Source organism: Schistocerca nitens, chromosome 3, assembly GCF_023898315.1.
Source record: "Schistocerca nitens isolate TAMUIC-IGC-003100 chromosome 3, iqSchNite1.1, whole genome shotgun sequence".
Lineage (NCBI taxonomy): Eukaryota > Metazoa > Arthropoda > Insecta > Orthoptera > Acrididae > Schistocerca > Schistocerca nitens.
In genome coordinates, this window is record NC_064616.1 from 321,808,354 (window position 1) to 321,826,041 (window position 17,688).

The window sequence follows — 17,688 nt, forward strand, 5'->3', positions numbered from 1 at the left end:
AGGCCAGAGAAAATTAAATTAACTTTTCTTTATTTGTCTTTCAACTTCACACAATATTATGTTAATGTCAAAATACACTACTGCAAAAAAAAAAAAAAAAAAAAAAAAAAAAAAAAAAAAAAAAAAAAAATGCAACATCCTCAATAACTGTGTTTCAGTGGCACCAGGATTTAATATGTGCATATTAAGGGATTTTTGTGTTAGCAATTCATATGGCACTCAGGAGGCCCATCTGTACACCATCTATTTTGACTCTGCAGGCAGTAACTGTGTTGACTTCAGAGGTGAGCAGCATTTACAACATTCATTCTAGGATACAAACATGGCCTACCCATAAGTACATACTCCTGCTTGAACGGCTTCAGCCATTTAAAAGTGGACACGTGTTGCACTTGCCAGATGAAGTGGCCGAGCGGTTCTGGGCGCTTCAGTCTGGAACCGCGCAACTGCTACGGTCACAGGTTCGAATCCTGCCTCGGGCATCGATGTGTGTGGTGTCCTTAGGTTAGTTATGTTTAAGTAGTTCTAAGTTCTAGGAGACTAATGACCTCAGAAGTTAAGTCCCATAGTGCTCAGAGCCATTTGTTGCACTTGTTTGGTCGTCAGGGATTTCTGGGAAACGTCTGCTTGCAGCAGGAGTAAGAACATTTGTGTATCTGGCTAGGCTATCACTGATACCGTGGCACTGCCAATCATGGCTTGTCATGCAAGAGTTAATTGGAGAGTGGAACTCTGTCGTCTTCAGTGGTGAGAGTAGGTTCTGTGAGTGATGAACACACACACTCTTTTTACCTGGTCATAGCAAAAAATTTCTGAGTAATATAATCGTCAATTATAAATATTTGTTTAGTTCGGTGAAATACTTGGAGTGTGCACTTATCTCTCGTTGGTTTTGATGAGTTTTCTCCAGCAATTCAGTGTTAATTGGGGTGCATAATATTAATTGCTTCACTGCAGAAATCCCAGGAGTCAATGTGAAAAGCTGGTGATATTTAATAATTTCATGTTAAATAACTTACATCCCTACCAGTGTTATTTCTATGTAGCAAAAAAATAATTTTTTCAACACCTTCAATACCATAACTAGGCAAATTGGTCCCAGTGACCTTACTATAATTTGAGACCTTAACACTGATGCAAAGTCCAACAACATAACTAACACGAAACTTGTAGATGTATTAGGTTCGTACAATCTTAGAAATATAGGTAACGTGGATCCTAAAATGCTCAAGACACTGTTAAGTATAGTAACATAGACCTTCATTACTCAGACCACCTTGCACAACAGATAGAATATAGAAAAAAAAACTACTAAAATCATACCAAAAACTTTTGAAAAGAAACGAGTTATGAGCAATAGTAACATCAACTCTCAGAAAATTAAACTAGCTGAGGAGAAGTGGAACACGTGAGGCAATACTGACCCTACTACTTATCTTAGAAGAAAGATTAAGGAAAGGCAAACCTACGTTTCTAGCATTTGTAGATTTGGAGAAAGCTTTTGACAATGTTGAATGAAATACTCCCTGCCACCTTCAGCAGGGGTAAAATACAGGGAGCGAAAGGCTATTTACAATTTGTACAAAAAGCAGATGGAAGTTATAAAGAGTCGAGGGGTATGAAAGGGAAGCAGTGGTTGGGAAGGGAGTGAGACAGGGTTGTAGCCTATCCCCGATGTTATTCAATCTGTATATTGAGCAGGCAATGAAGGAAACAAAAGGAAAGTTCGGAGTAGGTATTAAAATCCATGGAGAAGAAATAAAAACTTTGAGGTTCGCCGATGACATTGTAATTCTGTCAGAGACAGCAAAGGACTTGGAAGAGCAGTTGAACGGAATGGAAAGTGTCTTGAAAGGAGGATATAAGATGAACAGCAACAAAAGCAAAACGAGGATAATGGAATGTAGTCGAATTAAGTCGGGTGATGCTGAGGGTATTAGATTAGGAAATGAGACACTTAAAGTAGTAAAGGAATTTTGCTATTTGTGGAGCAAAATAACTGATGATGGTCAAAGTAGAGAGGATATAAATTGTAGACTAGCAATGGCAAGGAGAGCATTTCTGAAGAAGAGAAATTTGTTAACATCGAGTATAGATTTAGATGTCAGGAAGTCGTTTCTGAAAGTATTTGTATGGAGCGTAGCCATGTATAGAAGTGAAACGTGGACAATAAATAGTTTAGACAAGCAGAGAATAGAAGCTTTCGAAAGGTGGTGCTACAGAAGAATGCTTATGATTCGATGGGTAGATCACATAACTAATGAGGAGGTATTGAATAGAATTGGGAGAAGAGGAGCTTGTGGCACAACTTGACTTGAAGAGGGGATCGGTTGGTAGGACATGTTCTGAGACATCGAGGGATCACCAATTTAGTATTGGAGGGCAGCGTGGAGGGTAAAAATCGTAGAGGGAGACCAAGAGATGAATACACTAAGCAGATTCAGAAGGATGTAGGCTGCAGTAGGTACTGGGAGATGAAGAAGCTTGCACGGGATAGAGTAGCATGGAGAGCTGAATCAAACCAGTCTCAGGACCGAAGACTACAACAACAACAACGAGGAAGAGTGGGATAGAATCACCATTGTGGAACGATCAGATGACAAATGGGATGGGATGTATAACATCCTATTGAGCCACTTTGATTCCTTTTCTCCCATTCAAGAAATGCAGACAGGGCCAATACACAGTCAAAGTGCAAGAAATAACAAACTCAGAATTTCAGGCCAGTCTTGTTAAACTCAGGCAAAATATTCATGACCTAGGTGTCCTGTAAAAATCAGCAAGGCTGAACCTTTTCAAACAAAAATATAAACCTTTAAAGGAGAACTGTCAAACCTTAGAAAATAAGCCTACAGTAATGAAATCTCACAATCTACAAATGTAAGCGAGGCCTCCTGGAAACTCATCAATAAGTATCAATAAACCTCCACAACTATGGATGGCAAATCTTTATCCATTATACAGGATGGTTATAACTGCTTCCCTTCTTATAAAAGAACCAAAAGCATTAGGGCCTATGTAACTCTTTTAATAAACATTTCATACCACCAACAGGAAATCCAACACACACTATAGAATTGTACCAAGATATACCAAATCACACTCAAGCAGTGTGTTTTGAATTTGATGAGGTTAAAGAAAATGATATAAGGAGGATAATCCTCACATTAAAAAAGATCAAATACTCGGCTGGATGGGATTCTGTGTCGAGTGTAGTAGATAAAAAATGCATAAAAGAAATAGTTAAACCACTAATGTACCTCATAAACTGTAGTATTAGAGAAAGCACTTATCTAATTTTAATCACAAATGTATTTGCAACTACTTTTCCACAGTTTTTACATGATATAAGAAAGTTAGGCTTGTACACAGAGAAAATTTCGTCTCAACAAAATAGTAAGTAGTATACTTTACATTTATGTTTCCTTTGGCTTTAATTTTGTATTAATGGAACAAGTGTGAAAACATTAATGGTGTGAAATTGAGAATCATAGTACAAATTGCTTCAGAGAATTCGTGTTTAGAAAACAGATGTTACTGCTGTGTTATATTCGCCGGCATTTGAAACATGTTTTCAGTCACTTGATATAGTGATCATTCAAAATACCAGTGACAACAGAACTGGACAAGTTACCATAGTGTCTTCACACTGTCTTCACCAACAGGCAGTTTAGTTTCTGTGCTTGTGAATGAAATGAAGTGAGAGATAGTTTGTTGCCTGTATACTGCAAATAAATGGCATGTACACATGGCAAAACGCAGTTCAAAATGAGAATCCTTTTCAATGTGCAAAATAAAAATAAAAAAAGTTTTGACTGGTAGCATTTATTTATAAATAGAGACCTGATTATATGCATTATAAAAACTTATGCATTAAAATGCTTAAAATGCATGAAAAGTGTAGAAAATATGCAAGATCATATAATAAAAAAACATGGGAGTTACTGCGTGTGTAATATCTCTAAGTTGTACCTGTGCATATCAGTAACTGGTACTTGGAAGAGTGCCAGCCACGTGAAAGGTAGATACATTTAGAATGCTGATAACATTTTCTGAATTCTTTCTGGTAGAAAAAAATGGTTCAAATGGCTCTCAGCACTAAAGAACATGTACCCCAACGAGTTACCACTGGTTTGGGAGGGCAAATGCACATGTGGTAGTTTTCCCTTGTAGGTATTGATGCGAAAAGAAGTGTTCAGAATATTTTCTTTGTGGATGAAATCAGTTTATTTACATTCACAAACATGGAACATACTTCCTCAGCAAGGCGATGTACTCCATGAGCAAAGCACATCACATATATGAAATTGGGATAAAATACTCGGAAGGCTTTTCCTGCTTCGATCATATACGGAGCAGCATCTGAAGTAAACACAAACTCCCTTTCATCTGCAGAATATTCTGGTAATATTTCTCTAATATCCTCATTCACAAATCTGGCTATCGTGGAATCATTTACTTTTCCAAGGTCTCTGTAGACCGCTAAATAGGAAGAAGGAGGCTCTTCTTTTAAAGCACCAGCAATTACATTTGCAGGGTAACTGCCAGAAGTGTCTGTAGTTTCGTCAACTAAAATCCAGATAACGCTGTCCTAGAGCTCATTGCGTATTTCTTGCAGAACATTTACGTAAATAGTCAGTATGTAATTTTTGCAAAATGTTGATTCATCTGGTATATTTTTAATTAAGAAATATTTGTGCAGAAAGTCTTTGAGGATAGGGTTTGTAAGTTTGTGAAGAGGAATATTGCTTGCAAAGAATGATTCTCATAGATCGACGTTGAACCGACTTTTGTGGTTACCTTCGGACAAGTGCCTGCTACTGCAACTAGCTGTTGTCAAAAGTTGTTGTCGTGGTCCTTTCTTCTTCATTCCTGCGATATGAAGACTTCTCGTGACATGCTTGCTCTATTTGAAAGTTGTTTTTTTTTTTTTTCAAAAACGTTTTTCTTGCTAACTTGGAAATTTAAAACAGTTCCGTCATGTGTATATGTTCCACGATGGTCAGCTATCCACGAAACGCCGTTTCTGTTTTCGGGCGGCATGGTGTACAACATGTTGCACACTACATGTCGTAAAAACGTTCGACTGTGTACAAGTAAATAGAATGCTAAACTGAAACAAGGGACGTGGGACTAAAAGCTTGCGTAGTTTAATATTTGCCGACGCGTACAGTACGACAGTGGAGGGGATTAACGGGGTGCACGGCCGCAGGAACATAGAGTGACTGCCTGTTCCTCTTCTGTAATGATTTCGCTAGGCAGTGGCCTCTCAGTTATCGATTGCACGCAGTTCTAGGTCGCGGTCAATCTGTGGGACATTAAAACCAGATCGAGCTATAGACCTCCCGTCTAAATTTTTAAAATATTATAAACATACAACGAAAATATGCATCGTCACTAGTTTTTAGTTAAAATCTTCAATATCGGTGAAAAGGAGACAAATATTTAAATGCATATGCAACATGCAAATGCATATAATTTCAGTCTCTAAATTATAACCAAACGGAAGAAATAAAATGAGCAGAACATACAGTGAGCACATATACGTATAATAATGTAAATAAAAATGGATGAAAGGTAGATGGAGAGAAACAGTTCATCATATTCCAGCCTTGCTTAGATTCAGTATTGTGGGACAGACCACTCATGCATGGCCTCATCCTCTGAAAAAATTGACATGTCCATCCTCACTGTCCAACCTTGCCTATAAGGATAGGTTCCCACCAGTGGGACAGACTTTTTGAAACAATCTATGCGGTGATGGAGGTAAAGGTCCAAGGAAATGACACCCTGCAACCATTCACCCTGGTGGGCCCTCATTTGCGAGTAATGGACGAAATAAAGATTCAGAATTTCGCGTCATGATCTATACGTTTAAAAATGAAAGCACTTCACATAGTGGTTGCATAGTGTAATGGTGGAGGTATCGACTTCACGTACAGTGTGTTGTTGGTTCGAATCTCGGCAGATGTAATTAATATTTTTCTATTTTAGACCTTCATCGAAATGACTTTGATCATTATTTTTATTCAGTTAATTGGTGTAAATGTAATTTTTCTATTCATTGGTGACATTATTTTAATCAACGTTTTAATTTCATTTGCTCTTATTTTTTCTTGCTTTCGTTTTTTGCACTTGGAATCTTCGTGAATATGAATCTAGTTAATTTTATGTATATATCATTATGTTTAAACATTTGAAAATGCCGATCTGTAGGTTAAAAACAAAAAGCAAATGATGAAATAATCTGTAAATGTAGGCTTTCCCGGCCGTTGTCACAGTCAATAAAATTCTTCTGAATTTGATGCCGCATTGTCATATGTAAATTTAGCAATACACCCTGAGGAAGGCGCCTTGCAACAGTCGCCGAAACGTCGTAATTTTACAGATGACAATGGGGCCTCAAACCCAGAAGAATTTTATTGACGATGAAATAATCTATATGACTGTGCAATAGATTCAAGAATGTATATTTCGTTAAAAGATTTACATCTATTTGGATGGCTATTGTCATAGAAACATTAAAAAAGTTCATTCTCATTGCGCTATTTACAAATTAACATAGATGATGATTTAAACAAAAGCAGGGATTATAAGTAAAACGAAATACAGGGAAAATGAGAAACAGAAACGATGAATGCAATAACATTGATGAGAAGTCAGATGACAAAATGAAAGTAATTAAATCGAAATTAATACATAGCAATAATCAAAATCACATGAACTATGATTCCAAATGAAAAAGGCGTAGGTAGAAATATGAGTGCAAATGATGAACTTTATTCGATGACAAATATGACTGGCAAATGAATAAAAAATACATTTAAACCAATTAATTGAATAAAAATAATGATCAAACTCATTTCGATAGAGATCTAATAATAAATAAGTGTATATCACGAGATTTGAACTGCATGGGATGTCAGTACTTTCACCATTACGCTATGTAACCGGACTGTAGGCCCTTATCAGTTTTAAATCTATACACCAATATGCGAAATATTTACTTTCAAATCAGTGCACACCAGGATGAAAGACAGTACGCTCACCTGCATCCCTTACGGATAGTTTTGAAGAGTCAATTCTCCACTTTCTGCGACATTATGTTAAATTCAATGTTGCGGGACGGACCACGTATCTGCGATCACGTCCTCTGAAAATTGATGTCTCTAATCTGTGCCTTATCCTAATAGCTTGCAACTTTTTTTTTTTTTTAATTGTTATTTTGAAACCTGTTTACAGGCAGGCCTGCAGAAGCATACCACGCCACTCGTTGGCCGCAGAGAAGCACAAAGATACAAAGGAAGACAATTAGAAGAAAAGATGGTGGACACATAAACGGAGACAGTACTTTTTAAAATACAAGGTTCCGTTCACGGGCGTAGAGTCAAAGATGAAATTGTTCAGACACTTGGACACAGACATGGACGAAAATTGTCACACGTGAACGTAGGTGCACAAAACGAATAACACTGAACCACTTAAGCACAAAACGACATCACACACAGGACACGAGGCGTTGATCTCCGGTGCGCGAATGTTCACTAACCGTCTACACGTCCGGGGACCTGCCAAGAGAGGAGGAGGGGGGGTGGGAGAGGGAGAGGGGAGAGCAGATGCCATGGGCAGGGGGGATAGGGGGAAGGGGGAGGGGAAACCTGGGGGAAGAGGGAAGGAGGGAGGGGACGGGGGAAAAGGAAAGAGAAGGGAAGGGAAAAGAAGGGAGGGAGGGTGCCGAAAGGAAAGGACACACGAAATGGGGGGGGGGGGGGGAGGAGGATCAAGGTTGATAGGAGGGGCAGATGGAGGGGAGGAGCACATCATCAGGGAGGGGGAGCTGGCGGAAGCCACCTTGGGAGAGGGTAAGGAGGGTGGAGAGATGGAGACCGGGTGGGACGTGGGAATACAGGCGCGGCAGCGGGCGGGGGTGGGAGAGGATGGGTGAGACAAGCGGATGAGGAGGATCGAGTTTGCGGGAGGTGTACAGGATCCGTATCCTTTCAAGGAAGAGGAGGAGGTGGGGGAAGGGGATGAACTCATACAGGATCAGCGTAGGGGAGAGGAGACAGATGCGATAGGCGAAGCAGAGAGCATGGCGTTCAAGGATTTGGAGGGATTTATAAAAGGTAGGGGTGATAGCTGGCAACAAATTTGTTGGCCAAAAGTATTACATGTTACTACAAATGTTGCTGGGTGCGTATTTCGCATGTCAGAAACAGTTACGTTCCACGGGAGCTTATAGCTATTTTGTTAGCAAAATTGGAAAGGTCGTAGCTGTAGAGGTTTGTTACTGTCATTTCTTCTTTGCAAAACTTCTGTTTGCTGTATGAAATCAACTCGTTATGAATGCTGCCTTTATAGCGTCTTCAGTAGATGGCAGCTCGCACGTTACAACTTAGCGAGATAGGAGTGCGTCCCACATGTAAACTGAATGTGAGGGAATTACAACTACGCTATGGGTAGGGATGGGCTAAACTGTGACTTTTCAGTATCAGTGATTTCTGCGAATGCTTCTTTCAGTAACTGCAATTCTTAGACGCAGTTTACAATTACAGTTCACGCACTCTACGAATTATATTTTCGCGATTTATAACGGTAGATGTGGCGGTCGCAAGTAAGAACCATCTCCGGCGGTAATTCGTTTGAATACCGCCTTTCGATTGTGCTATTACAGTACCAATCGAAGCGATAGGTGTTACAGGCGCCAGCCTGCCCGTCTACGTGCAGCAGTCCAGCCTGCAGCGGTTCCTGCCAGTAGCCAGCAGCCAGCGTCCAGCAGCGGTTCCTCCCAGCAGCCAGCGTCCAGCGTCCAGCTGCGGTCCCAGCCAGCGTCCAGCAGCAATAGCGTCCGCACCGGCCGGCCAGCCAGGTCGCCTCTCCTGCCAGCAGCAGCAGAGTGGGGCTTCGGCCCCAGTCACCTACATAGTTTCTCGGTCCCTTCTACTCTGTGTTTCTCCTCGCCTTCTTTGTCCTGTCCTGTGCTTTTCCCCTTCTCGTAATGTCGACCCCCACCACCGCCACTACTGCCACCACCACTGCCATCATATACACGTCCACCTCCCCCGCCGCCACCACTATCACGTGGTGTGCCGCATCACTCCCCCCTCAGTCCATCCCCCCACTCCTCACTCTCCCATCTTTCTCACTATTTGTCGCCCCATCCCCGGTTCCTCCCTCCCGAGCCCCGTCTGATCCCTTCCCTCCACTCCCTCCCTTTGCTCCTTCGGCCGCCACTAGGATGGTCACCCGGATGGTTAATGCCCACGCTCCACTCTCCCCTTCGCCTTCATCGTCATCATCTTCATCTTCACCATCGCCTTTGCCATCGCCCTCACCATCTCCGGCGCCGCCTCCAGCACCAGGACCTGCCACTCCCCGCCACATTCCAGTCACTCCCATCCCCCAAACCCCCTCTGCTGCCGTCAAGCGCCCCAGTGACACCCCTGCCTCCTCTACTTCCAAAAAGGCTCTGCCTCGTCCCCCTTCCCCCACCCATGATGCCATGGATGTCTCCCCACCTGTCTCTGCCCCCTCCTCCTCCTCTACCCCCTCCTCCTACCGCTACCTCCTCTCCTGTCCTGATCCCTCCCTTCTTGAAGCCCAGAACCTCACCCTCTTCCTTCGCCAGCATTTTCCTGGTGCCCCCATCTCCCTCCTCACTCCTCGCCATGATTCAGTGCTCATCTCCTCCCCGAGCCCTACCCTCCACACAGACCTCCTTTCCCGCATCCTTGTCACCCGCTTTGGCCCTAATGCCTCCCTCACCCCTGCTCCTTCCCCGCCTCTCTCCCGCCAACCCCAACCCCCGCGTCGCCCGCGGACCCTCACCGCCGTGATCACTCGGCTTAGTCCGACGATCACGGAGGAGGAGGTGTTGGCGGAGCTTCAGGCACATCCCCATCTGGAGGTACATGCGGTTCGTCGCATACACAACGCTGCCGGCCCCACCAGCCTTATGCGGGTCTTTTCCGAGCACGCCCCCTCCATAGACCGTCTCCTGAAGGAGGGTGCCCTCCTTTTTAACGAACATTATAAAGTAGCCCCCTCCCATTTCCCTCCTCAATCCCTCCGCTGCCAAAGATGCTCGCGGTATAATGCACACCCAACATCTGAGTGCCGCGAGGCCCCCACCTGCCTGCACTGTAGGCAAGCCCACTTTTTACGGCAGTGCCCCAATCTCCAGTCCCCCCCCCCCCCTGCCCCCCTCCTGAAATACCTGTAACCTCCCTCATCCTACCTACTCCCAGAAATGTAAGGCCCGACCCCCCCCCCCCTTTCCACTCCTGAACTTACCGTTCCTGTCCGCCCTCTGGACGCCCCCACCCCTCCCGGCAATTCCCTTCGCCCACCCCCTACCGCTGAGGACATCATCAGATTCCTCACCATCGTCCTTACCGAGCGAGGTGGCGCAGTGGTTAGACACTGGACTCGCATTCGGGAGGACGACGGTTCAATCCCGCGTCCGGCCATCCTAATTTAGGTTTTCCGTGATTTCCCTAAATCATTCCAGGCCAATGCCGGGATGGTTCCTTCGAAAGGGCACGGCCGACTTCCTTCCACATCCTTCCCTAATCCGATGAGACCGATGACCTCGCTGTCTGGTCTCCTTTCCCGAAACAACCCCAATCATCGTCCTTGAGAATGTTCATCCTTCTCAGCATCCGCACACCCTCCAACAGATATCCCTCGCCGCCCGTTACGTTTTCCAACTAAAAATGTACGCCACCTACTCCAACAACCAGGCCCATTTCACCTTCTCCCATCTTGACACCCTCGTTTAAATCCCTGTCATGGCGCGACAGCACCGTATCCTTTACAACAACATCTGCTCCCTTCCTGCCAACAAGAACCTCTTCCTGCACACCCTTGCCACCCACCGTGTGGATGTAGATTTGTGGGTAGATTTGTGTCCACAGTCATAACTTACTATACATGTGCGTTTGCCAAGGCAACAGCAAGGAAGAGGTGGGGGAAAAAAAAACAACAGATTCATGACGGCTCAAAATACATGAAAACACGCAGGTCTACAAAAGGACATGTAAGGAACGTTTTCAATAGAATATGGTGTGTTGTAGTGTTGTGGATGTATCTAAGACAATAATGTGTTAGTTTCCTTAAGAACATGCCTAAAATCTGTCTCGTTACTTTGTTAATAATGTATTAGTTACTTTACTGTATGAAAATGTTTACCACATATCCTATTTCTTTTTTTAAGTGTCGTGCATACAGAGTGTTAAGTTTGTACATGCTCAAAATGGTAGAAGTTAGGATCCCATTTGGAAAATTTACCTGGACAAGGAGTGGTGATAAAACTGGAGTTTGCCTTGGCAGGTAAGGAAACGTATTTACAGGTTATGTTAAGAGTGTACATGACAGGATTTGAGCTGTATGAGAGTTCAGTACCTTCGCCATCACGCTATGTAACCAGACTGTTGTAAGTCATCATCATTTTTAAATCTGTACATCAATACGCGAAATGTCGAAATTTTTGGTCTTAAATGAGTGCCCACCATGGTAGAAAGGCTGGAGGGAGGTTCAATATTGCAAGGGCCTCATGGTAGGAGCACTCAATGCATCCCAACAACAGTGCATAAAAAGATAGTTTTGGTGATGCAGTTGTTAAACTGGAGGGGGGCACAATGTTACAAGGGCAGATTGCCATATGTCAACCCAGCTTAGATCACAAAGTCCCTTACAGATACGTCTGTCACCTCACAGATAAATCTGTCAGCTCAGCCAGTATTCCATGGCATTGTGGTGGGCACTATCACACTGTAGCCATATTTTACAGATTAAAAGAAACGCTAGAACAGTGTTTGTAAGAACCAGTAGTTAACTGTTTGTTACTTTCATGTAGTTTATTTCACTACATACAGTCTTTGGCGTTGTAAAGCTTTCCCCCTTTTTTGAATTAGTATAACATTGACATCGCATTCCGTCCATGAGATGCAATTACGTTGATTTTAGTTGAGAATTAAATGTATTTTCTTCAGAAAAGCAATTTCACAAAATTGTTTTCGACTATTACTTTATCATAATTGATATTTATATTTTTAGAGTTGCAAGCAGAACTCTGGACAATTCAAAAGAAAGGACATGTGTCTTGTGATTGCCATTGATGGCAATGCATTGCAAAGTGCTCCTATGCCAGCCTCTGGTTTGGTATGCAGTTGTCATGTTAGGGCTTTCCATTCACTGGCACAGTTGACAATTGCAGGATGGTTGTTAGTGCATGTATATGTGCTGCAGTATGTTTCCTCAACACATCCACCCGGGCTACATGCGAATTAAGATGGAAATGGGCAGGCCAGGCCATTCGCCAAATATCTTCTTGTTCCGAGATCTCTTGCACATGTGCTGTTTGATGCATTGTCATCCACAAAAATGAAGTCAGGACCGAATGCATTTTTGAAAAGACAAACACCTTGGAGGAGTAGAGTGTCACAATGATGTTGCAACATTATGGCTCTCCATACCATAGCAACTAGACCACTGAAATGATCATGTTCAACAATGTTCCTGGGTGCATTACGTGTGGACTCATGGTAGCAGCACTTAATGCACCCCTGCAACACTGCCTAACATGATTCTTTTGGTGGACTAGTTTTTATGCTGGAGGGAGGCACAATGTTGCAGGGGCATACTGCCTTCAGATCTTTCAACGCAGTACAGTCACCATTCAACATCATTCTGACACTGTACTCCTTCCCAATGCCTGTTGGGAGGGACGCATTACAAATGGATCAAACGGCTCTAAGCACTATGGGACTTAACATCTGAGGTCATCAGTCCCCTAGACCTAGAACTACTTAAACCTAACTAACCTAATGACATTATACACATCCATGCCCGAGACAGGATTCAAACCTGCGATCGTAGCAGCAGACCGTTTCCGGACTGAAGCGCCCAGAACCGCTCGGCGATAGCGGCCGGCGGACGCATTGCAGTATGGTCACATGCACCAATGACCATCCAGCTGTTCTCAACTGCAATTGTGGATTAATGGGACATCCTATCACAAGAACTCCCTACCAGGCTCGTGACTATTGTGGGAACACATTGCAGAGCATGCATTACCATCCTTGGTGATCACACACCCTATTAAGAACTGTGTCCTGTCTTTTGTATTGTCCAGGGGACCATAATAAATGATCGCGACTTCAGGGTAATTATTATCTTCGAATGAAAGCATCATTTATGTTTATGTCACATTTTATTTCTTTCAGTTACCTTCGGTACTGTAGTCCAGTAATAATTTCTATACATAGTTTCATCGAGCTACCTTACTTGGCATTGACTCATAAAGTGAAAGTTATTTTAAAAAATTTTTTTTTTTATTTTGAGCTTCTCGTCATTACAGAGGCTTATCTCCAACATAATAATTTACTCGGAAATTACTATACAAAGAATGAACGTTATTAAACTATATTTTCAAAATATTCCTCCAACTGTTTCGATCTTGTGCGTCCTCTTCCTCTGCGCCCATTCTCCTCATTGTGTGCTGCACATTTTGGAGCCAGGTGGTCATAGGTCGTCTTCTTCTTCTCTCCACCAGTTCCCACTCCAGTATCAATTCTGGTATTCTGGCTTCCTCCATTGGTCGTAGATGCCCATACCACTGCAGTTTCGTCCTATCCATTACATCATATATTATTTCTTTTATTTCCATTCTCCTCATTATTTCAGTGTTCCTTATTTTCTCTTTCCTGGAGGTTCTTGTCGGTCTTCTCCAGAAGTCCATATCTAGAGCTTGTAATTCTTCAACGTGCTTCAGTTTAATTGTCCAGGTCTCCATTCCATACAGAACCACACTCTCTAATATGGATTTGTACATTAATTTTTTAGTTCTGCTCGTTACATTCCTTCTCCGTAAGACTGAGTTAAGCATCCCAATGACCTTCCGTTTGCTACTAATTCTTTTATTGATTTCTGACTCTGATTTTCCCTCGATTCCTAAAATGGATCCCAAATAACAGAAAGTGTTTATCTTTTTTATTTTCTTTCCTTCAATGTGTAGCTCATCTGAATCATTAGTCAAATATTCTGTTTTTTGGTAATTAATCTTCAAACCCCTGTTTTCCTTATATTTTTCAAGCCATTGTAGTATGAATGTATGGGTCTGTGAATGTTTTGGGACCCTTTTGTGGTTTACTGTGGCATGAAACTAATATGTGTTGTACAATCTGTTGCATGTACAACATGATCACCATAACAAGATCCTGAAGAGTATGGAGAGCCATGTTCCTATTACCATCTCCATGCTGTCAACAACTTGTTGCTCTTATTGACCTGCTGCAATTGGCAACCTACTGTATTTGTCAACCTGAAGATGTCCTCAAGAGATTTTAATAAATTATAAATCAGGTGCAAGAGAGATTGCCAGATGTCATCCCATTGTCGGTTTTTTTTTTTTTTTTAAAGGTGACATTTTCCCAATAACCTGTGGGCAAAGCCGTGTAAAGGTTTGTCCCTTTCACTTTAACAGAAGCCAACTCGGAAGAAATTCCTGACATTCTACCAGAGAAACAGCTTCTATCAATATGTGTATTAATTCAAAGTGTGCAATACACATACTAAGTATTGTAGAACCCAATGCTGAGATGCTGTTTGTTAACACACTTACTAAGTCACTCCAGTATGAACATTTGAGTTAATGAATACTATGAAATACCAATGTGTCTTTTTTAAAAAAGATAGTTGGAGATTATTTTGTTTTGGAATTACTCCCTGCATCAAACAGCAGGTGACCAGACGTATTAGAAACATCATTAATGCTCAGACTATCATATTTTATGTTTTAATAATGCAAATGGTAATTGTGTCTCATGTAGTATTAAAGTAATAAATGCATTTATGAAAAATTCAAATGAAAAAAAATGTTAATACTTTTGGACAGAGTCTACGATTCATCAGTCATCTTGTTAATATTATGGATTGTAATGTGATTTTTGTATGTAAACTTATTGGTACAATAAATTGATGAGTCTTGTAAGGAGTATGAAAATAAATTTCTGTTGTTTGATAAAGAAGCATTCAAGCTGTTGGTCAACTGTTCTGTTTGTACTAAATATACATGCACCTCTCTACTGCGTTCAAATACAGAGGAATAATCACCCTATAGGTAAAAATCAGAGGTGGTGCCTGATAATAGTTGATTTGAATGTAGTAGTAAACATGGGGAATCAAGTTCCACTGATGAGGTGTATCCAACGAAAACATTTTGCAACATTAATCGTCAATATCTAATAGTGAATGGTGCTCATCAATCATCATATGCCTTCAGTATATTGGGATATAAACCTAACAGTGCCATCAGGTCCTAATAAGGCATTGGTGATGCCTTATGATTGTTGCTAAAAGTATTATGTTTCACTATAGAACAAGTTTATGAGAGCTGCACACATCCACTCAAAAAGCCCAACAACTGATTTTATTGGTGTTGAGTACACAATATGCGTTACATATTCCTGTAGTAAAAAGTTAGAGATGTGGTCAGGGAAACGTATGTGTGGAAGTTGGTGTCTGCTTCTATTTACTCACCAATTGAAAGCAGTACAATACTCGAATTGGGGAATGTGACTGTACAACCATCTTGCATGAAGAATCTAATAAAGAATGTTTTGGAACTGCTGACTTATTTAAACAGCAGTAAGTGTTTGCTAAACAAAGCATGTCACTATTTGACAAACTGTGTCCTGAAAACATTACGTCTAAAAAGAACTGTCGGCAACTGTATTTGCCACTGTTTTACTGTGCAATGGAGAGTGACACTGTGTTCTTGCATAGAAACATTTTGATGTGAAATCAAATATGCTCATCATAGCATCTTCTGGTGGTAACAAATATGAAATTAATTTTCTGAAACTGGACACTATTCTGACACATCTTTTCATTCAGACTATTGAAAATGCTAGAGTAGGTGATACTAAGACAAAAAAATAGTAAGAAAAAAGTAAGGCTGTAAATCGGAGCACAAGACTAAAGAACAAATACGCAACAACATAAACATACTGATGCTATTCTATCTTTTACACGGTACTTAAGAAAAACAAAAAATCAGTACACTTATGTGGCAAATGGCACTGGATTACAGAAAGGAAATTGGGCTGGGATACTTTTGTGACTAGCAGATAAAAAGTGAGAAATGTAATTTTCAATCAAGATAGTACATTGATAACTGTAGATTAGGTTAAGTAATAGAGAAATCCATAGTCTATGGGGCACAGACTGCACGACATATTTTACTACTGGTTGATCAAGATGGACAAGGGATTGAAAGAAAAATTGACCTCCTTAAAGGAATGGAATAGAGGAATGGATAAAAGTAGTTTTTTTTCTTTGTGTATTCATAAATATGACTTCCAATGTTAATATTACTCTTAAAGTCAGTAAGGAATAAATGTTTGGAAAATATAGAAAAGTATGAACACTACTAAGCACAGTAGTGTAATTTTACCTATGTTTTTATGAGAATTATATGAATGCTCAGGTCTAAACTTTAGAACTGGAAAGAAAAGCCACTTTCAACCCACAGAAGAATAGATGTACAAACCACTTGAGGAAAACCAACAAAGAACGTTGTAGTGAGGGTCAAGACCCAAACATTTATACATTTTTTAGCATAGTCTGGTGCGCTGACAGAAATATAGAAGTGAAGAAGGTATTATCTATGCAGCAAGCCACGGAAAGGAATATGAGATGCAAACGTAACTGACGCAACCATATAAGTAGATATTGTGAACTCAATAGGAGAATAACAAACAGTACATACTTACATCTATAGTTACGTATGTGAAGATGTCACTAACCAAGGAGGAATAGGGAAAGAAAAGTTAAATAATTTTCTCTGTTCTACATTTGTCTGTTGTATATAGTTTTTATTAATATTAGTGTTTGTATTAAGCTTTGAAACAATTAATTGGTACCAGAATGAGATTTTCACTCTGCAGTGGAGTGTGCGCTGATATGAAACTTCCTGGCAGATTAAAACTATGTGCCCGACCAAGACTCGAACTCGGGGCCTTTGCCTTCCTGTAAAGTTTGGAAGGTAGGAGACGAGATACTGGCAGAAGTAAAGCTGTGAGTACCAGGCGTGAGTCGTGCTTTGGTAGCTCAGATGGTAGAGCACTTGCCGCAAAAGGCAAAGGTCTCGAGTTCAAGTCTCGGTCGGGCACATAGTTTTAATCTGCCAGGAAGTTTCAGTTAATTGGTAATTACTGCAAAGGTTGTGCATGTGACAGGAACACACAGGTGCATAGAAGTTTTATACAAGAAGAAGACCACAGCTCGTCATTCAGGTTGTATGTACAGAGCAGTGTGTAGAACTGAACACATCCAATGAGTTTACAAGGAGAATTTAGAAAATAGTGTGAGTAAACAATGTGACTGGCAAATTATGGTGCATAACATGAAATAGGTAAGTCTGATGAACATTAGCAACACCAACAAATATATCTCATAGCCGACTGACATTGTGCCTTGGAAAAGAAAATTGACAAAATGAACTTGAGAAAAATATGAAAGTTCAGAAGATGCAGGAACATATAGGGTTCAAAACTACGCGAGTGATCTTATGATAATACAACAAGACACGAAATCCTTATAGAGGGTACTACCAATTTTTTTAAATATTCCATGTAGGATTTTTTGTCTAGTTTGCTATTATTTTATTTAATGGTCTCCCTTATG